The 23,323-nt window shown below is 37.1% G+C and overlaps 1 protein-coding gene across 12 annotated transcripts in view; it reads right to left on the bottom strand.

Moving 5' to 3' along the window:
- The window catches only part of b3gat1a (beta-1,3-glucuronyltransferase 1 (glucuronosyltransferase P) a), a 61,003-nt gene that overhangs the window by 10,167 nt on the left and 27,513 nt on the right, over nucleotides 1-23,323 (bottom strand). Inside the window, exons 1-4 of one of the 12 annotated variants that reach the window (XM_077722677.1) lie at nucleotides 22,391-22,821; nucleotides 7,359-7,467; nucleotides 823-945; nucleotides 403-464 (exon numbers count right to left, since the gene is read on the bottom strand). The gene's annotated coding sequence lies outside the window, so the exon portion shown is untranslated. Of the gene's footprint in view, nucleotides 1-75; nucleotides 137-402; nucleotides 465-822; nucleotides 946-7,231; nucleotides 7,250-7,358; nucleotides 7,468-22,390; nucleotides 22,823-23,323 lie in introns of those variants that run through there. The other 11 variants (XM_077722679.1, XM_077722689.1, XM_077722678.1 and 8 more) reach the window with 11 other exon arrangements.

Genomic DNA, 23,323 nt, shown 5'->3' with positions numbered 1-23,323 from the left:
GCAGGAACTAAAGCACATGAGGAAAGAGATTGAGGAGCAGCAGAAGCTGATGAAAAATAAATAGTGTCTCTTTACGTGTGAGTGCCAACACTGAAAGAAGGTCAACACCGCAGGAGGAAGCCCTGGAGAGGAAGCCCTGGAGAGGAAGCTTGAGCTTGCCATCATTGAGGATAAAATGACCCCTACCAAATACATATTCACCAGTCAAATGACCTTAAACAAAGTCACCAGATGGGGCCACTGTAAAAATCTCAATTCCTGACCAAACAATCACAAACATATATGTACTGTACTCAAAATGATGTCATGAATAAATCAATGCAAGAGTGATTGTGGGCACTTTGTCTCACTTTCAAACGGAAACTTCTACAGGAGAGAGAATTTTTTATTTTTTTTATTTACCTGTACATAGTCTTCCATTTTATATCCAGCAAACAGTATGTACTGCTAGGGTTGCCAACTCCCTGGAAAAAGAAAAAAAATAAATAAGGGACAGCTAAGTGGTAGAGACGGCCTGTCCGATAAGCTGTCAGGTGAGCTAAAAAGTTAGTCAAAATTGAATTAGTTAAGTGCATATTTGAGTGATATAAGCACTTGGAAAAAACAATAATTATCAGCTATGTATTTCTAATCCAAAATCAAATGAGCCTTTGCTGTTTTTTTGTCAGTTTTAAAACATATATCATGTACAAATGCATAATTTTTAGGACAACTAAGGAATGATTCCATTATTCAAGGGACGGTTGGCAACCCTATTGCTGCATTACAGTGTCCTATTTAAATAGCTAGAATTTATCAAACAACAAGAAAACTGAAACTCACCCACAGTCAGAACAGGATCATGGTTTCACAGCTGACATAGAGCTTGCTGGGTGAGCTACGTTGCAGCAATGTGCTCCATCGTTCTTCCTCCTGTTCTTCCACCTCAATCAGGCAAATTCTACCCTGTCGGATAGACACATTAATTTAGTAATGATTAAATTCTGATAAAGATAAGGTAAGACATTTTTTAACCTGAATATTTTGTATTTAGAGATTTATGTAAGTACAGTTACCACTGTATATCAATACTTTTTCTTGGATGAATGAATTATTAGTAAAATGGTTGGATTATGCAAAATTATTTAAAGGGAAATCATTTTCCTGCATGATTTGGCCCAATTACTCCAAATGCTACTTTTCAAGCTTGGTTTAGGCTACCCAAGAAATCGTGAATAAGCCATTAGCTGTGAGGATTGCCTGTGATTGATGGCCTGGGTCCATGCTTGGATCAGCCTGCCTCAGCAACGATAAAAGATTTAAGAGTACCAAGCCTAAGGCAGCCTTTTTTCACACGATAACCTGGGGGAAGACTGCAGCCTGCCCTGAATTTAGTATTCTGACTAATTTATTGTGTCATTTACTCACTCAATGCACATTTTAAATGCAAGACTTGATGTGGGCTTGACTTAGCGTCTTATTGCATTCCTAGCCATTGTCTGTTAGTCCGAGCAAGTATGTATAGTAACTTCCAGTGAGATCAGGGTTCGCTTTGACAGTTTGATAAAGCTCAGCTCGAATCGGGATGTAGTCCGGTGAAAATGTTATCTTGAGAAAAGCCGTATGGAAAATGTAGGCACAGTTTTAGATTTTCTTCATTAAAGTGTGAAGCAGTACAATTTAATTTGTTTCCCAATCTTCTGTGGTGCCAGTGGAAACTCAATCATAGTTTTTGGGGGAACTGGGAAATCACTGGAAAATATACATAATAACTACTAAAGTAAACTAAAATAAATGAAAACAATTTAATCTACAAAAGTTATATTATGACTCCTAAAGAAAGACATTATTGACTCAAACTGCGCTATTGCCTGTGAGAAATTCAGCTCAATTGCGCATTGCAGTTTACGTATAGGTAAAATTGTAACAGGAGCCAAAATGTTGTTTACTTTTTCCACCACCGAGCAAATGGCTGCAACCACTAATCAAAGTCTTTTTTTAAATAAGCAACACTTTTGCCTTCATACTCATTAATGGTCTCTCTTCTAGTGCTTTGCTATGAATTGGAAAATGTCACTGATGGTTGGCTGTGGGCATAATAATCAACATTTATCATAGGGCAGACACTTTTTTTTAAAGAACGCATTAATTCATTGCATTAAAAATGATATTGAGTGTCTAGGTTTGATTCATGAGTGCAGACTCAAACACTTCCACATCAGGATTTTGTTTATCTCATTAAACCATAGGCTTGGAGTCTACTGGGAAATGATTGCAACTGTGTGAGACATATTTCACTGTGCACAGTTATTAGGCTTTGGTGCGAGGTCAGAGGTTGGCAGTGGGAGCTTGCAGATTCATTAGCTAATTAAAGTCCACCGTTTGAGTGCTAGTTTGGAAGTATTCATTACACCTTCTTCTATCTCGACTGAATTGGGAGCGCTGTAACGATCGAGGGTCAGAGCCATGACCTCACCAAAGAGATACTCACTGGGTTTAAAGTCATTTAATTGTATGTCCTTGTAAAAGGAAAGTATAAGTAATTATGAATTTGATCTTCGCTAATTAGACTTTGGGGATTAAATTCATCTTGTGCTGTGTTCGATTAAGGGTTTGCTCTAGGATTTTGAGCAATTGCTCTCAGTAGAATGAAAAACATAAAGACTTTCCTTGAGAGGAATGGGTTTTTTGTGTGTAAAATATACAAAATAGTGTCAAGTGAAAGCATAAATATGTATAATTTGACTAACAACTAATTCATTTAACATGTACTAAGAATCCCTGAAAACAGTAAGATGCTTTTTATGATATATGCAGTTGCAATTGGACAGGCATGACTTTTAAATATTGTTTGAAATAAATTCAAAGTGAATTTATTTGTGTGAAGACAATCGGAGCAGACATAAACTTCACAATTGAAAGTGTACTTCAATAAAGACACTCATGCAGAACTGCAAGTGGAATGTAGCTTCTATTTTTCATGATTTTCCAACTTTCACCTGAATAACTCCAAGGTTCTGAGCTACAGCATGTATAATTCACATGCACATGAACTTAGCGGACGCAATCATGGAGCAAACAATTGTCGGTGGGTTCATGGCCTTCATGGATGTTTACCTAATAACATAAATCCTGCACATATGTGTTTTCACTCTTTAATGAGATGTCATTAACTTGAAAGCTGTCAGCTCCTGTGTGGCGGTGATTCAGTTATTGTAGGCTAATTAGTGGAGGTAACATTATTTATAATTCTTTCTTATTTTAGTTGTACACCTTGATACATAATAGATATTTAATGTTAAATGCCTCCCACTCAACATCCTCAAATAATATAGCATTTTTTCTTCGTATAGACACCTATACACACATACATATGTATATATATATATACATATATATTTTTATACATATTTTAAAGCAGTGACATTTGTAAATGCTTGCTAAGAATGTCAATGGAGCATTAGTGGTGAATGAAAAACTAAATCAGCAAAGGTGCCAGGCAGTTCAGCGTACCAACGAGTTATTTTTGACATTTCAAAGTGGGATTTTCATAATTTGCACTTTGACTGCAGGTGGAATAATTACACATCACTTGCTAATGCTGTCTGTCCTTATAAGTCGCGTTCATGTTCTGTATGCTGCCAAGCACACCCATAATACAGTTTGACGCAGCAAACGTTGGCTGCTGGTAAATTCCTGAGGTGACTTTTCAAAGATAACGAGCACGGTGCTTAACTGGCCTCATGCCAATGGATGCAAAGGCAGCTTTAGGAGCGCTGTGTACAAACCTGTGAACACCACATTCTTATCCTAACACATGCTTATCAAACAAGAATGCACAGTGTCATTCTGTGACAGGCTGTCACAGCAGTTGAATAGGGTTTATTTGGTTTAAATTAGTCTGTGTACTTGTGTTTTTTGTACTCCCTTTCCCTTTGTGTGGCATTTGAGAAGGGAGTGGCATAGAGGGTAACTGTAAATGAATTGTTATTTTTGTCTCAAACAATTACTGTAATTTTCATTTAAAGGACTACTTTTTTTTCTCCATTTTAACCCTAAGGGTTTAATGATGAAGCAGGTTATTTATGGATTTGGGGCAAACAAGCCTCAAGCCTTTAAACATTTTTATACATGGTGCCATTGGAGAAGAACAATTTAAGACTATCCATGGATGGTTGACATATTTAAAGACAACGGATATCCAAATTTAGTCATGATATGGTTTTCAAAATCTAGTCAAGGTGGAGAATTCTCTCCTATGTGATATTTCCATTTTGCATTATTCAGAATCAGATGCACTTGATCAGTCTCCTGGGACATTATCAATGTATCTACACTGATAATGAATAAAATAGATTGCACTCTGATAAAATATAAAAAAATAAAAGTCACTGTGTTGCTTGGCAACAAGCAAGACTTAAAAAGAGAGATTGTGGCTAAAAATAAAAACGATCCTTAGGTACTTATTCAAGTTCTCATCAAACTGGAACAATCTCCCATTTGTTGTGTTTGTGCCAACGTTGCAGCCTGCTCACATTGTACTATTCGTCTTCATTGTATAATGTGTAATATAGCAAGTTCTCTTCCTGCAGCGACACAGGCACATGATTTCCTTCTTTCCTTTATTGTAAGTGTGATCAATAGCCCGCAGACTGTAGGAAACCTTCTGTATCCATCACTCCACTGCACCACAGGACCCTTGTGAAAGGATGGCGAATAGTCCATCCACTATCTGTAACAAGCTCCCTTGGGTCTGTTGCATTACATGTGGAAATACTGCAATTAGGCTATCTCGCTGTAAAAAGTACAGGGAAGGAGACTTCAAATGTGACAACAGCGAGATAGGCCATTAAAGAAAACAATGTTGTTAACAACCCATCCTACTTTGCATTTATAAAAAAAAATATGGTAATTTAATAAATCTTCAAAATGGAGAAAAACAAGACCCATCAGGTCTCAAATACTATACTATTGCTCAAACCAGGACAAACTCAAATGCCAAAGGTACAATAATTACTATGAGAATTATAACACAAATCCCCACATTACTTAAATCACGTGAACCAGAGAAAATCTACATTTCGATGGCAGATATCGCAATTTTCTGTGTAAGAGCCCAATAAATCAGCATCCTGTAGTATGTCTGTAGTATCATTATGTCACTGACAAATGTGCATGAGAAGTTTCAGTCAGGCCTCTGGCCCTTTAACCTTTAAACGTGATGCCATGATCGAGGACAAACATTCGGAAAGGTCACAAGCATTCGTCTATCACTAATCTATCAATCATGACAAACTTCTACTGCACACCAAGCTTTGAAAGTGTGGCTAATTCGATTTAATTTTAATATCTTATATTTTTCGTTTTTTTTAATGGAATTCCATCATTAATACACTGTTTGATTCACCGAGTAATGGTGTGAAATTGAAATAACAATGCACTGGCACAGCAGGTTTGTGTTATTAATGAACAAAGAGCTTTTGCAAGAGCATGAGCAGAGGGAAATGAAAAATGTCTTTTACATATTATAGACAGCATTTAAACTGTGTCAATGTGTGATTTTCCTTTTGCGCAGGCTTAAGGAGAAAATATAATGACTGCATTCCAGTTTTTGTTTAAGGTGCAATCTCATTAAATAATTCATTTTCTTCTAAGAAAACCTTGGTCGGGGCATCTTTATCAGCCAGACAGCACAAGTTAGAACCACTGAAACAAAAGAGGAAATGCACTTACTGTGAATAATAATCCCCAGCAGTGGGATGTTGAAAATTATGATCTAGTAGTCTTTATATGATATGCAGCCCTAGGTCAGGATATACAAATACGATGTTTTTCAAAACTACAATGTCTGCATTGCTCTCAATTTAAAAGATAAGTGCTGGAAAGGTGATTTGAAAAGCCGTAATAATTATATAAATACTAGCAATATTAAAAACAATACTGTTCCACTATAGACCATCAAAGTAGAACCTAGTTTAATCATTTTGGGTGACAGCTGCATTGGCATAAACTGTAGTTATGTTATATCCCATTAGCAAAAGGAAAGGGTTTCAGCATACACTCCTGATCAAACTGAGAGGTATTCCATTCGATGACAGCTAGAAAAGATTTCTGCCTATAAATCTATGATGTGAAGCTGCTTTGCTGATTAGTGAGTGACTGCTAATTCAGCTCGCATCAGATGAAGGGGCAGGAAAGACAGCAGATTTGAAAGACTACATAATATATGGTATTTGCTATGATATGAAAGAATGCCAATATAACCACGATGATCACAATGATTTGCTCCCACCCACTTAAATGGAATTATTCCCACCAGGAGTATTCTACTCCTGATAACATAATACAATCCAGTCAAGTAGAATAAAATGACTTGATCCTCTACACAGTATATTGCTAGGGTCAGGAACCTTTTTTTAAAAGAGAAAGTGTTAATTTTTTTAGACATTTTACCACTTTAAATGTACAAAAAGTCTCTGAATTATTTTGAGAACTTTGTTACACTGTGTTCGAATCAATTAATATAAATGAGAGTATAGGGGTTATGGTTTTTGCTGTAATTTCAGAGGTTTGACCAAGCAGAAGACTGTTCTCAACAAGCAGCATGCATACCTACAGTGAAACATTGTGGTGGTAGCTTCATGCATTAATTATTTGGCGTGTTTCAGATGGAGATGGAAGGAAAGAATGTAAGAAATGATTATTTATAAATAAACTTAACAAAAACAGAGTCAGCACAATGACCAAGCCATCTATGCCTCCATCTTTTCCTCTGTTAGGCAGTCTTCTAAATGTACACAAACATTTAAAATCATATTTCTACCAGAATATGAAAGCTTGTATAGTAAATAAGGCCGAGCATCTTAAAGCAGTCAAACAATCTTTTTTCACCAAACATAAACACTGCCATAGACAACACTGTGGAGAGGTCATTCTAGTTTTTGCAAGACACTTTTTGCACATCATTTACAGAATGATGCCAGTCTCCAGACTTTAATTTGGAGACAATAGTTGCCTGCCTTGTGTGTTGCTCTTGCTTTGCATAAAAACAGAGCCAGACATATAATCATTGGTTGTGCTTGAATTTTGCCAGAAACATGACAAACATATTCTGAATTAGCATGAATATACCACTAAGCCTAGTAAAGAATGTTATTGTGTTACAAAAACAACACCTTTTACATAAATGTAAGGCGACAAGCATTAGAATGCATGCTCAATCTCACCACATGGTCTGAAATAAGATACTCACAGGTCTTCCCTGAGTTGTCTCTGCTTCACCCAAAGACCCCAGCTCCTCCCCCCCTGTCACCTTCTTCCTTTTCCTCTTTCCCTTGGTTTGTCATCCAACTTTCGCCATTTGCCTGGCTCAAGCTCACCTTAATTGGTACCGGCTGAAGAGCAGAGGTGAGATCGGTGGAGGGTGCTCAAACGACGTGGAAGCCGCATCAGAGGTGACATCCGAAATCCCAGAACGAGTTTGGCGTGCTGGAGAAAGAAGAGATGTGGGTAATAATAGGCCTCCTCTTCCTGACACAATGAGGAGCATTGATAATGTGAATGAAGCCACTGGGTCATTCTCAGTCGCTCGTAGTTGGAATTTATGTCAGGTGGGAAAATTAAGCCCTTCCTCTGAATATTTTACAAACAGGAAGTAGTCCAATGAAATGGTGCAAAAAATACAAAAACTAAATAAAGGACACATTATTCATGTAGCTGACTTCTACCAAATGATGAAACCTGGCATTTACTATAACAACATTTCTTTTTAAAAATCCTATCCATCCAAATCTAATTTAACATTATTATTGTACTTTTTAATCGTTTTTTTAATTAATTTTCTTCAGTATTCAGCCATCTACATAAAATTAAAAAAAGGAGATAACATTAAGACCCCATATGATCACTTTAAAAACAGTTTTTTCAATCATAGTATTGATGGGCTGATTCGCTCATTAGATCATCCCATGCTGAGAATTATGTAGTTCAGACTCAGACCGAAGAAGGACCAAAGGGTGCTTCAAATCTCAAGTTGTGATAGAACTCATTGAGGGTTACAATGCCCAGAGATACGTGACCCTCGACACTTTTCCAAAAAGTGTGTTTTGTGCTGACTGTTGCTATGGTTACAACACTGAATTGAAACTAACCTCTGATAGATAGTGTGATGGAACAAGTGTAAAGGCCATCACTTGTTTACCACATAAACTGCTTTTAAATGAGGGTGGCTAGAAAAAGTCATGACTGTTTTATGCAGGGCAGATGCATTCATATTTTATATATATTTTACAGCGATATATCTGCCAGAAGCACCTCATACACATTTCCCTTTCATGTCACATTGAATAGAGATATATTTTGCAGGACACTGCGGTCTTTTATATGTGGGATGACCGCATCGATGTGGACACCTGATATTGACAGATGTAGGACAAAGATGACTGGATCGTGAGAGACAAGAGAGAACGGTGGAGGGAGGATGATGTATTCATTGATAAATGGTGTGAAGACGAAAATGTCGAAAATGGATCCGCACTTTTAGATGTTGGTACACTTCAATGCATCCATCATGTGGAAGAAATGAGAAAAAAAAGCTTTAAAAGGTGTCTCTTGTTTATGAGAGGAGTGTATGAAGAGCCCTGAAGGCACAACCATTCTCTTAATGGACCAAAACAATATTCAGTGCATGCTCATGTGCCTGAGGAAAAAAAATGAACACGGAAGGTAAACAGAAACTACAGTATTTTCATGAACTCCCACAGGACATAGTAACATTCGGGATACCTGCATAATATAAAAAATACTCAAAACTTACAGAATTTTCTGCAAATCTTTTGCCAACAGAATGCACAGTTGTCACTAATCTTTTGACAAGTTAGGCTAAGTATTGAAGCGTGAAAATTTGAATATTTTATGAAGTAACGACTATTACTTTGTCTCCATTATTATTGGATTATATTATTATATTATTGTTCTTGGGATTTGGGGGTTAATTGTCATTTTGCCATGAGTAGCTCTGACTATGATTCATTTAGAATTGTCAGTGGGTAAGTAAATGCTTTATTCTTCTATAAGCGTTCATATTAATAATTTACAAACGGTTCTTAGTGAAGCATCTGTCTTGGAATAATTTAATAGATAAGCATGGTTTCCATATTCCCTCTCCCCCTCCAACACCCTTGCTCTCCATCCACTTAACGTCTCTAAAAGAGTGTCATATTGCTCTAACACCTTGGGATATATAAGACTGGGCTACCGGCTATATGAAGGAACATTGCTGGTAGACTTTATCGAAGTGAAAGAGATGAAGGCTGAGGCATGATCGATCCATGGGATGGTGAAGGAAGGTCGATTCTCTCTCCAAAGCTTTCCAATGGCTCAACGAAAGCAAAAGACAGTGGGAAATGTTTTTCTGTGATTTGTTTTTCTTGCCAAAAGATCATCATCATGTACGCATGTTGTCATCTAACCCCGAGAATCACAATTATCTATTTGGCTGATTGTCAACTTGACGGAAGCACGTTAAATATAGTATTACCCTTTCATTATTCTCAAATTAAACAATAAATGAAATGTCAGAGGGGTAATTATCACTAAGGTGATTTATGGGAAGCATTTCTCTGCAATAATCTTGCTGGTGTCCTTCCATAATTTTACAAAATACACAATGTAACTGCATGTGTGTTTTATCAGAAAAAAAGAAATAGCATGAGACTGATTATAATTTGCATTTGCAGTCTGTGTTCATCACAGATTAGGTGTAAAAAAGTTTTCTTTCCATCATCATGTTTTTTTTTTACGTTTCTATTGCCATGGTGACGTGCGCCTGGCGGTAGAATATCTTGGCTCACAATGAATCCTGAGCTGTTTTTATTTAGCCTGCCCTGTTGTCCTTTCTTTTGCTGAATATAAAGTATAATAGGGGACTAGATGGAAGGTAGCTATAACACCAATTACAGTAAAATGTAGTTAAACAAGGCCAATAAAGATAATGATATACATTGCTTGTGTGCCTTTGCAAAGCAAAATACCTAACTGGTTTAACTATTTTAGAATTACAAACACTCAAACCAATGCATTGTGCCATTACAAAAACCACAAATCTTTTAATGAGACATTAGAGAACACAAATGCAAACCATATTAATAAACTGGTTCAACTGGCTATTAATACTGACAAAGTATTGAGCCTTTTGTCAGTGTTGCAGCCTTTCTGGGTGTTATAGGGAAGCTGAAATGTTTCATTGAGTTGCTGTGACTGCCAAATGTCACCATGTCCTACCCACTAACACTTCAGCTGCCAAGCCAAGGTCACACAGACCTCCCAAAGCATGACAGTACAGGGATCCTACTATACAACATGCCACAACACACAAACTATTTATATTACCTCAGTACAGCTTGTGAATGTTCCATCTTTTTAGTTTTTTTTCATTCCAAATCACAGCTTTCCCTTTTCAACAACAATAATTAATTTTATAGTATTTCTTGAATCCAATCAAGTTTTTTTGTCACTGAAGTGGATCCCAGGTATACGCACAATGCTACTGAAATTGGATAAAAATGTTTCCTTGTCTCCTAAATACTCAGTTTCACAGAAAAAACAAAATCAGTGAGCTATGAGTTGTTAGGTGAGTAACAAGAGATAGAGTCCGTACACAGAACTAAGATAATAGTCTTGAGTGGCAACCTTTTGGATACTATAACTCCCTCTGAAGCAGCATACCTATGACAGAGGACAGGGAAAGGTTGTGGCTTTATATGCAATCCCATACCTGTGACACACACAAACACATAATTCACCATTCCTGGACCACATGCAGCTCGGGACAGAATATCTGCAGAGCTGCACAGGAATAATTCCGCAGTGCATACTTTGGTTGCAGGTTCATTAGTAGATGATAACTCGCACTTGTGGTTTGGACCTCTGCAATCACTTTCTAACAAGAAGTCCTCATCAGAATTGATGTATTGTATTAATGTCATACCTATTGATTTTACCCACAGTGGCTATTACTTTTCCTCTCTAGCTGATGAAACAAACTGTGGAACTAATTATGTTGAAAGGAAACTTCATCACAGGACTGTTAGTGCGCGCAACAAATACATTTATAGTTTTACACCTGACCAATTAATATCGTTTTGGACAGATATGTGCATGTTTCCACTGAAAGTGAACACAGCCATAAAGTAAAGAAAATATGATATAACCAACGAACTATTAGTTCTCTGTTTTATTTATAGTTATATCATGTCTTCTTTGCATCTACACTGGCACAACTTTGAAACATATGACTGATAAGCTATAATATTATGTACTGTATTGTATGTATCCCACTGAACTGCACAAAAAAGCACGACTACTCACAAAACAAATTGTAGTTATTTTGACATTACATGAGGTTCTTGATGTCTCATCCTTGACACCCTGAAAAAAAGATACATGCTTAAAAGCCCAATCATATAGACTGCACTCCGACACTGTGCAATTACATAGGCTTGGGGGAATTGACGGGCTCTGCTGCCCATAAAACAGGCGGCTTAAGTAATCTTACAGAGTGAAGGGAGGCATTAAGAAGAACACGGATGTCCTTGTTGGAATGGTGTTACAGCATTTCAGATAAAGTCATCGTTAACTGTTCCCTCGCGGCGTTTGCGCCGCAGCTGTGCAACCACCGTGTTGGCGTCTATCTCTTTTAATTCCAGCCCCATGTTTGCTCAGCTATAATAACACACAGGTGCAAGAACGGGTAAACGTCTTCCGCACTTCAGTCAAGTCCGGACACCTGAAACGGCATGCTGGTAAATTTGTCCCCGGAAGGATATCAACTGACGGGGACAAATGACAAGAGGATGTGCCCTCAGAATGAGTGTCTTCATCCATCTTGTTCAGTGGCCTCTTTTAATAACAGAAATACCTGGTTGGCTACTTTATATGAAGACTGACACAAACTCTGCTACACACTTAATGGAAAAAAACATCTTACAAAGTGGCAAGTGCAACCTTTAAATGGGGATCACTTCATTATGTTTGATTCACTCTATTTAAGTGTTATATTGTGTGCAATGTTTTGTGCTTTTGGAAATTTCAGGGTAGACTTTGGATGTTAGGCTGTATTCCAGTCAAATATTATATTTAAAAAAATTCTGAGCCACAACCCAATTACATCAAACCAAACACTCATTATTCCATAGGAGGCTTCACTGCTTTGCGCACACAGCGCAATTAAAATATCTGCCTCAGTAAACAAAGCTAAAGTTACATCAAAGGCAGTAGATCCTCAGTGATTATTTATCACCCTCAGCGACAAGTAAAAATCCATAAGATCAGCAAACATCAAAACCAAACAAGATATGAGACATACCAGCGAGCTAGAAACTGGTAATACAAATTATCACGGGAAGACTTTTATGGATTCTTTCCCATTTGGACCACGCTTGGTTTAAGCTGCAAATGAAAGTCACAGTCAAAGTCAGGTCATAATTAAGCACAAACTGTTATTGTGTGTGTGTGCTTGGGTCAGTGTCCTTGAGTGTATCTTTGCGTGTCCTGCCTGCTCAACGTGTTAATGGAGGCGGATCAGATGGGCCTTTATGAGTCGAGATTCCTATTTGACAGCACTGAAAAACCGCCCTCTTAGGAAGACAGATTACTGGACTGCATGTAGTAAAATTAAGATATTTTGACAATAACTGCTGATGTATTTATTGCCTGTTGTGTTCCATGTTATGTCATGGCTGGTCAAATTATTATTTTTATTGTAAGCCTGCCAGGACTTGAAAATACATGGGACTCAATTGAGTCATTAAACTCTTATGGTTGCACTGTGATTACATTTAACCTTCATACTTCAGACTAACTGCTGGAAAATATAATAAATGCTCAGCATTGAACAAATAGGTCGATTTCATAGCAGTCTAATGTAACAACAAATAACAGATAAGAGAAAATACAGATACGAATTTCTTTTTGTTTTAGTAATGGTTCTTTCTGAGTATTAAATGTAGTAGTTGAAAAGTTATAGCCATTTTATGCAATGCAATTTACTACGAGTCATTTGTGGTAAAAATAAAATCACTAAAAAAATATCCAGAACTCTTTTAGCATTCTTTAAAGTGCCCAATTTATTAAGAATCCAAGGATAGAAAAAGACAGTCAATTTGACTATACAATTTATGAATGGTTGATGATTTCATTTTAGTATTCGAAGAACCATTTTTATTATCTCAACCCCGACACCCAAAATAGACTTAAAAACACAATATTTCACATTCATTCTAAACCTATGCTTGTGAGATTGACAGGCAAATGATTTCGTATTTAAATTATTTCCTGTGGTCATTTGGTGACCAGTCGTGCACTAATGTCAGCCGGGTAATTGATTTCTAGGTAACACACATCTTGATTGAATATGGATTTTGAATATACATGTTTTTGATATGTCAACTCTGATTAGATTCAAAGTATGACAGATGAGTTTCATCATGGTAGTTCTTAGCGTAATGGTGACAAATAAACACACCGGTCTCCTCATCAATCACAGACAAGGTGCCCTTAAATAAAATATGGAATATAAAGTAGAAAATGATAACGGGTTTTCCTCACATTATTGTGAGGTAGATATCTTATAAAATGTTTCTAAGTGATTCATCTGATCTAGTGACTTCAAGTCATTCATAAGCTTTAATGGATCTTTGTGTATCGTTAAGAGGTTAATTTGAGCCTCAAATAACTTTTCAAGGCATGACTATAACTACTTGGCAATAAAATAAGGAATTATGTTTAGTCTGAGCTAAAAGAGACTCGATTGGAGTAGTTTTAAGGTTAATGTATTCAAGACTACTTCAATATGGACTATATAAAGAAAAGAATTTGGAGGAAGGCTTTAAAATAAGCTCTCCAGTATTGCTCCCACACGGTTAGCACATTTGGAAAGGTAATCATCATTCACGACGCTATTGCAGGGTTTTGTAAGGCATCTGTATTATTTCTTTGCTTTATCGTTCTATTCCATTTAGCGTGTCAGTTCTCTCCTCCTCCTCCTGTTCCTCCCCTTTCATACCACTTCTAACAAAGCCTTCTCTTTACAGTCAGCTGCCTCCTCTTTTCACTGCTCCAAATCCAAATGCAGAAAAAAAGAAAAAGAGAAAAAAAAGGTGATTTACGTGGCCGCAGGCTCCCTGTGCCGCATGCATCCAAGTTTCAGCTCACACCTTTAAGTGCCAATTTTGGGTCGTTATTGAACCTGCTTGGAAGCAGAAAGAGCCATTTGTCATGGAATCCATTGCTGGAGACAAAAAGTTCAGATATGTTTTATGGACTTTGGGTGTATTATGTGCCCATTTGAGCTCCTATGGTCACGTTCAAAAGGCCTCTATCCTTTTACGGGCAAATTGGAACTTCTTGCGGACATTCTTCAGCCCTCAGTGCGGTGCTTTGGGGGCTCATTTGTCAGTAAGGCCACCAGGCCTGAAGAGCTTGTCTGGTCCTGATGAATGGAGCGTGGAGCCTTGCTTCTTACTCGGCCATCCATCACCTTCTGTACACGTATGCCACTAAAACCCCACAGCTGTTCTCAGATGGACTTTAGATGTGAGTACAGTGCCCTGTTCATTCCTTTTCAAAATTGACAATTAAAAGAAGTATATTGTTTCTATCAGTTAAACAATACTATCACTGTTTCAAATGTATTTTATGTCACACTTCGGTGGTGCTACTCTTGTTTCCATACCAACTTAGACCACTTAATTTATATCTTGTTCAGCACTATTATATTGCATTTTAAAGACTATTATTGAGGTGTTATGTATGGAAGGATAGGATGTTGTTGTCATTAATGGTTGTGTAGTTTACCACAAATGGGATTAGATGTGATCTTGTTCTCGATCTGTCCAATGACATAAAGGAATCAACCTTGGCCATTTAAGTTGTGTGACATTGAATTCACCTCACAAATTCAGGCATAAGTTCATTTTCAAATAAGCTTTGCGATCACAGGAGATTGTGGATCATATCTCTCCACGTCGTTTTTTCCCCCTTTTTAATTAACAGCAATAGTTTGATGCCTTTGGCTTTTTCTCTATCAGGTTTGCTTCTGACAAGGTGAGAAACCACCTGCATGTTAACAAATGTTTCCCAACTGGTGTTATAGTTTGATCATGAATCTAATACTTGAGAGTACTTCTATATAATTAAGAGATTAAAGGGGAGCATGATTTAAATTGATGCAGACGTTATGTGACAGTCACATAAATGGCCCTAGTAGACAAATATGATGTGATGATATGATGATGTGAATGCAGTATTTTTACAAAAAAAATACTGTGAGACTTGTCAATACTGCATCGTGATTGTCTCTCAGTTGTCAGTATTTTTCTTGGCTACACTATTTTCTCACTGCTTTTTTAAGTTGAAAAGGCAATAGAGACTCCATGATGGCAAGAGCATTACATTGACATTTTTGATGAAGACGCAAAGTCGCTTTTCAGATAGATTTTGTAGCAAGAGACATAAAAATTGAAGTGCTACATGGCGATTCATCATGAAGGACACAATCTATAACCATTATCATGGCATGCATGCTTTTCATTTGTGCTGCACCACGGTTAGACCTGTATTGATTTTTTTTATGCCATTACAATTCCCCCACCCTCACTTTTGACATGCTGTAGTAAACCTTCTTTTCACCTCTTTTCTTTAGACCTATTCATGTTTGTAAAGGCCATGATCCATCACTGTGGGCCATTCCATCACATTAAAATGACAAAAGCTGTCAATATCTGTCTTGTTATGATTGATTTGGTAACATAACCCCTATAAAATCAAAACCACAAACTTGAACACAATACCCCACCTCTTTCATATATTGTATTTCCTAGTGAGATTGGTCATCGAGGTATTTTGGCGCTTATTTTAAACGTGTAATATTTAGTCAGGTACTTTCTTCAAGATGTATATCATTGTAGGAGGACACATTCAGTAAAGATGCCCTGGCTGAATTTTTTTTTAAACTAAGTTTATACGAAACCAGTTCAATTCAATAACAATCATTGGTTTGGGTTCAGGTGATGCTGCATCTGTTCTAAGTATGAACTAAGCCCATGCAGACACATTTACAGTACATGTGCCACTCTGGCATGATTTTTTCTCCTACTAAATCAATTCACCCTCTGTTTATCTCATTAGCTTGTAGTGTGTAATCAATGCGACAAGGGCATTTGTTTCGTGCCTGCAAACACAGCACAAATTAGCGTGCAACTCGCCTTTGGAAGATCTCGCCGTCTACAGTTATCTTCAGCAATGAGGGTGCATGCTAGGATGAATGTCAATGAACATAGCCTCTTGGCATGTGTTCTAATAACATCTTCTATGAGACATTTGGCTTGCAAAGAACAAAACTTCTTTGCACACAATGCCGCCTGGCAGACTTCGGTTGGAAAAATAACTTCCAAAACAAAGAACTACAGCTTGATCAGGAGTAAATAATGAAATTTTGAATGGTTTGTTCAAGTGTCTTCCAAAAGTAATATCCATTCTCCAAGTATATAATATAATGGAGTAAATGATATTGTTGATCATGAACAGGGCTGATGCTACTCGACAGGTGCTCCAATGAGTCACAGAAGAAATCAAGATCACAAACGTTAAAGTAGACACACACAAACAGACACACACATGTATGCCTCAAGCCAAGCAGCAACTATTGTATTTGCCAAATTCGCAGAGCCACTTTGATCCATGCACAGCACTTCACACGCACCACCAAATTACACAGATGCGTCACCATACAGCGCAAATGATGGTCACAGATGCTAAAAATACCCAGAATACATTGCACGGATTGGAACTCAAGCCTCTGTCATTGTCTACTACCGAGATTTACCAATGTGATCCAATACAAGAAAGATATTGAAAAATATTTGTTAAATTTGTTTTGTTTTGATTGGAAATGTGATAGAACGTCTCCTAATGCTGTAGAAAGTGCATGCTTCGTCTAATTTACTAAAATAAAGGGATAAATATGACAACAAGCTCTAATGATGTGGCGATGATAAAGCAGACATTGCATGAGAGGAGTGGCTGTGCCATCATTTTAATAGATTTTCTATTATTATGGACAATTTGTGGCCGCTGCTAATTAAAGTAATGCCATTACATGTATTTAAATCAGTTGTTATTATAGGTCAAATTACGGGATAGTGTTACTTAATGGTAGAGCATCAATAAAAATCAAATACCATCACAAGCATGATACTTCTTCATATAAACGGACTCAGAAAATGTACCAGCTATTTTCAATTCATGTTTCCAATTTCATAGCACAGCAAATGGACACAGATGGGTCAATGCTTTGCATTGTTGCTTCATAGCTATCTGGTGATGCCTGAAACCGATCGAGATAAATAAGTTGTGAATCTAACGTCAAGCCTGTCCGATTTGGATTTTGAAAGAAAGCAAGAAATACACACAGATGACCTGTTCAACAAGAAATAGCATTTCCTTCTCGGATAGCAGTTCTGAGAATGACATTTTTGACACAAACCAAAAAAATGGGGAAGAAAATAAGCTCGGGGCAGGTTACTTTTCACATTATAATGATGTATTCACCAAAATTCCTGGCATTTGTGCTGGGAACTGGTGACATGTATGTTTTTGTGTGACACAAAAAAATGGATACTTGAACGTGTGAGGTAATTGGCACATACTGCACACGAAATGCCATGCAAGTTTTATCAAAAACAATCATGTTGACACTGAGATTGAATGGCAGCTCACTGATGCAGAAATCCTGTTGTTTTTTTAAACATTGAATTGCAATAGCAAGCTACTGAATAAGTTCCTTAATTAATAATGCAAATATAATGAGATTATTTTGTTAAGTGTGGCTGCTAACAAAGGCACAAAATATTGTTTGTCAAGAGAGTGGAATAATCCAGTTTGTTTCCATATCTATTACATTGAATAACGTTGTTTGGTTCTTGTTGTCATCAGGATGAAAAGTATCCGAATATACGATGAGTTTCAAAGTTTATGTAGAAGCTCAATGCATAATTACATGCATGCAGCACAGCATCTTAACCACATTAATTATTTATCATTCTTAATAATCCCAGCAGGTGAGAGGAACTGTCAGGCCTCATAAGATTGATTTAGAATACGCTTGCAGAGACGGCTGTCAAAGTAATAGCAAATTTCACAATATTATGCCCAATAATTTAAGGTTAAAATGTTTGGAGCTGTTTAGTTTGTTCTTCTTAAACTGGGAATTTGCAAGAAACAGTAAATAAATAAGTTTCCGGTACTCTAAAATAAAAATAATAAAAAAATAAATGCCTTTTTACAACTGTGAAACTAACAAATTTCGTCCATGCCACATGATGCTTATTTTCGTTATTCTTCTTATTTTTTTATATATTTTTTTACTAAGCTTCTTTGCCTTTTTATTTGATGTAATTGAATCAATCCCAAGAGAGGTGAGGGTTGAAGCACGAGGGAATTGTCTGTGCTGTTTTTGTAGTGTGTGCATGTGGATGAGAAAAGAAGACGCTTGAGGTACTTGGCGCTAATTGTCCTTTTTTTTGTTTTTTGTTTTTTAATTTATTTTTCCCTCAAGACATAATGTGTCTTTGTTGGGTATTTTGTGTGGGTGAGGGTCTTTAAATTAATAAATCATGTGATTTTGCCTCCAGTAGCATCCAACCACTGTCTCCTAATCTCTAGCAGGCCTGATGAATGTGAACACAAGTGACACTGCACTGCCAGCTGTCCCTAATACCTCCCATTTCCCAGACAGCAGCACTTGCCTGAGGCTGCTTGGCAAAGTAAAAATACACATAATAAGATTATGCAAAAAAAAATAAGAAAAAAGACAACTATTAAGAATACAAAGAGGCGAAGATATATGAATTGATAAACAAAGTGACTGAATTTGTAGAGAGCAGTATAATGTTCACTAATAGAAGCCTCGTAAAGTGTTGCAAGACAAAGTGTGCTAAAAAAAATTACTGAAACGTTTTTATTAATGCATGACTTAATTTAAAAGCCTTTCTTTCAGTCAAACAATCCACACTCTGTAGATGATGCTAATGTGGGCGATTTAAAAACCAGGAAACAATGAGTTTATTGTTAGAGGCCATTGTTTTTCTCACCAGTAAAACAAAAGCAACCAACACTTCTTTTGCAGAGGAGGCTCTTTTTTATTTTTAGAGATTTTGAACCTCCGCCTCTTGCATTTTAGCTTCTGCAACTTACGACTGATGCTTTTTGCAACGGTGAGCTTAGTTTACAGGCAACTGCATTCAACCCCCGATTTAAAAAGGTCCACAGTCTTGTCATTAACTTCCTGAATATTTTCACAAAAATAATCCCATCGACTTGTCAAGCTTCATACATGTTATCATGCTGTGCAATGATCTGTGAAATGCTACCGAGCTATCAGTGATGAGGAGTGTGTGTACTTGGGTGTGTATGAATGTAAGCGGACAAAAACACACAACAAAACAAACTTTGCTACACTTACATAGCGTTATGTGCTGCAGTTTCATGGTTGTTCTTTTGTACACATAGTATGGCACAAAAGATAATCATATATATTTTTTTGATATAAGATTTTTTAGTGTGGAGTATTGCAGTCTTTTTATGGCATGTATCAGTTATTGTATTCAATCTTTTTAACCCTGTTTAACCCTTATTGACTTTTTTTGGCCTATAGAAAATGGTCAATGCAAGGAAGAATAAATGTTATCTCTCTCACCTTGTTTAACATCCATATTATACTTGGAATATTATTATTAGTATTATTAATATCATTATATATTCAAGGGTATGAATATATATATATATATATATATATATATATATATATATATATATATATATATATATATATATATATATATATATATATATATATATATATATATATATATATATATATATATATATATATATATATATATATATATATATATATATATATATATATATATATATATATATATTCCCCTGACGTATTTTTAAAGTCAAAATGTGACTTGAATGAAAATCTAACACCTAAGGGATATTTCTTTTTGCAGAGTCAGTTTTGCTCCCAGTTAAAGCCAGTAACCTTTGGAATTTAAACAGGGTGAATAATGTTTTTTAATTTTACCCAAAAATCTTTTGATTTTGCCTTCTTTTAGTCAAGAAGCAAAACTGTAAGCTGCATGCTTAATGGGTTTTTCACAACGAAAAATGTTGAATTTTACTTTCAAATAACGCCATCCATCACATATTGAATTGCAACGCAGCTTAGTTCGATAGCTACAGATTCATATTCCGTATTTGTGGGCCCCTTCAGCCAAGAACACAGATGCCCTGACAAGGTGTCCACTTCCATATGCAAGATTTGCTGACAGAGCTACAGTGAGTCAAAACTAAATATATGCACGGTCAAAGAGTGCAGTGCCATCAGAGCATGCTGACACCAGTGTTACAAACAGCTGGGGGCAACACATTCATACATACAGTATACAGTATGAACCACAGTTATACTAATATTACTGCAAGGAAGCTATAAGAGTAGGGGAGCAGAAATTTATGCATTTTAATGTATCAGGCAAATGAAAATATTAAAACAGCAGCAGTTTGATTGGTTGAGTATGCAAATGTGTTTCTTCAGGCAAGAAAATACATATATATCGGTATTTCATACTATGATTGAATGAGGAGACAGCACTGTAGGGTTCATTTCACCACACAGTGTGAAAGTGACAGCTAATGGATTGAAATAGCTCCCGTATTGCACACGGAAAGATATAATTATTTGAAATGAGATTAACTGAACATTATTAAATTGAGTAAAGGAATTGAATTGGAATTGAAATAAAGGAAGTGAATTTTCATTGTTTTGGCAAATATAGCGAGTAGGAAAATTAATTGTAACAATTTTAGCCAGTTGCCTGATGTCACACTGGGTGTCAGCTGCTTATGACTGGACCAGTTAGAACTTCCATGCGGTTTGACTGATATATACTGACGCATGACTAAGGATTTAAAACTAGAGTTCAGACCTTTGGCACAGTATTCATTCCATGCAAGCTTTGCCTCTGACATTAAATGCCTTGTGGAAGGCCAAAATACATTTAATGACACAGATAAATAAACCTTCAATAAAAAAAGGTGCTATGTAGTCAAGAATGCAGTGCATCATTCTGAAAGATATATCACGTCGCCCCAAAAAAGCTTGAAAACCTCCATTAATAAACAAAATTGGATTTTTTTTCTCCTTTTTATACATTTTCCAGGGGCAAAAAGGAACAGTCACGGATTTTTTTAATATCATAGAAGTGCATCCAGTCCATCCATCAATTTAGTTAAGATCCTCCATAAGCAAAGTATGCATGCATAATTAAAATATATGCACAAGGGAAACATACAATCCATAAAAGTCAAAGATGCAAAAGTTATAATGTCCATAAAGGCAGTTTTTTAAACTGTCCATTTGAGAATGTACTAAGCCTATCATGCCATCAGCTGTGTTAAGCACGAGCACATCTGTTACAGTAAACAAATGAATATTGGATGTTTATTTGTTTTGAATGACAATATTTTGTCAGTTTATGGCTAATTCCCTCTTGCAAAAGTTCTTTCAAAAAACAAGAATAACAATAAAGTGGATAGACCATTTGAGGATTCTAGCATACTACTGACACATTGAGTATACCTTTATGAAGTAAAATGCCAAAATGATGTTGAAGACTGTGCACTATAAAAATGCCTCTTATCGCAAAGAGTTTAGCTTCTTCCTTTGGCAGGTGTCAGAAAAGAGTTTGGACAGCCCACTCAAGCTTTCCTTTTCCCCTGCCTCTTTTTATTTGCCTGTACAGGCAAGTTGTTAAGCGGTTGGAAAAGGTAGCTTTCAGTTCCCTTGGGTCACAGGTGAAAGTGGGTCTGTCAGGATTTGAGCTTGAGAAAACTCCCAGCAATGTGTGTAGCCTCCTCACTCAGATTTAACTTCTATATTATGATATTGGACTGTCAATTCATCCGCTTAGCTCAAACCATCCAAAATAAGTAGAAGGCTCTCCTCAGCTTCCGCGATAAGAGCAAATCGCCACAATTGCTATCTCAGCATGCTCATCCCGAGGATTATAGCCCCGTCCTTTTCATCAAGATTCTTTTTCTTCTCCGTAGCACTTCCCGAAGCCCTCCCTGCAGCAGGCATGCATGCAACACAACCTCCCTCTCCATCTCCCCATCGCTCTGGCTTGTGCTCTTCCCAGTGTCATGCACAAACGAAACCTAGGGACAAAGATGGCAATCGCCTCTTCATCGCCTGATCAGCATGGAAATTGCCTCAAGTCTGACAAGGCTACCTTGCATCCTTTTGCATGGGACCGGAAACGGACACAAAATTGAGCTTTTTCTTTACCTTTTCAGGGACTTCTGCGTACGACTGCTCTTCCCCGTCCGTGCGTGCAGCAGGCAAGCCGGACTCCCATTCATTCTAGAATTCCTTGTTTTTGTCCCTGCTTGCCCCTCTTCTTCTTGTTCTTCTGGCATTCAAAGCATCCCTTTCTTTCATCCTCTCATGCTCATGATGGAGCTGTTTTTTCCCATTTAGAACTCCCAGGATGTGTTTTTCCTCCCTTTTCCCCTTTTTCTCTTCTGTGGTGTTTTATTCAACGGCTTCGCGCCCCCCTTTTTAGTATTCCTCCCTCCCTTCTGCTTTTGTCCCCCCCTCTCTCTCTCTGCTGCCGGCTGACTGACTGGTCCACTCTGAAGCCGACCACTGTGTCGCGACGGATGAGGCGGCTCTACGTGTGCGAAGGCATATGTGAATGTGTTTATGCTAAAGAGGAATGGGGGGCGTTGTAAAGTAGCATCTTAAATGAGACTGAGGCCACCCCTCTTTTTCCTCCTCCCTTTCTAGAGATGGTCTTTTTAATGGCATGTACCATTAAAATCACAGAATAGGGTAGGGTTACCACTGAGTGGGGGAAGAGGAAAACGGGGCAAAGATAAGCCAGGTTAAAATGAGTTGAAATTTACATATTTCTTGCTCCTTCTGAGTTAATAGGTCTGTTGCTAATGCAGGGAGACTTGCGGCATTGTAGTACAACTAAAGCGCAAAATTAAGATGCTGAAAGACCAGGCAACTGTGACAGAATAATTGTAAAATAACACAGAATATTTTGACAATGGGGTGTGTTATTTCTAAAAGGGGGGACAGCTGTGTCATACATGCTGTAAAGCATTCCCTCATGCTTGGAAGGCTGCACAATTGCACATATGTCTTCATAAGGATTTGGGTGGAGGGAGAGACATTTTGCATTTTGTGCCAAAAGATTTAGTTCACCTGCAC

This window comes from Stigmatopora nigra, chromosome 8 (genome assembly GCF_051989575.1).
Source record: "Stigmatopora nigra isolate UIUO_SnigA chromosome 8, RoL_Snig_1.1, whole genome shotgun sequence".
Classification (NCBI taxonomy): Eukaryota; Metazoa; Chordata; class Actinopteri; order Syngnathiformes; family Syngnathidae; genus Stigmatopora; species Stigmatopora nigra.
The sequence above is the reverse complement of the archived record's forward strand: the minus strand, read 5'-3'. Positions and strand labels throughout refer to the sequence as shown.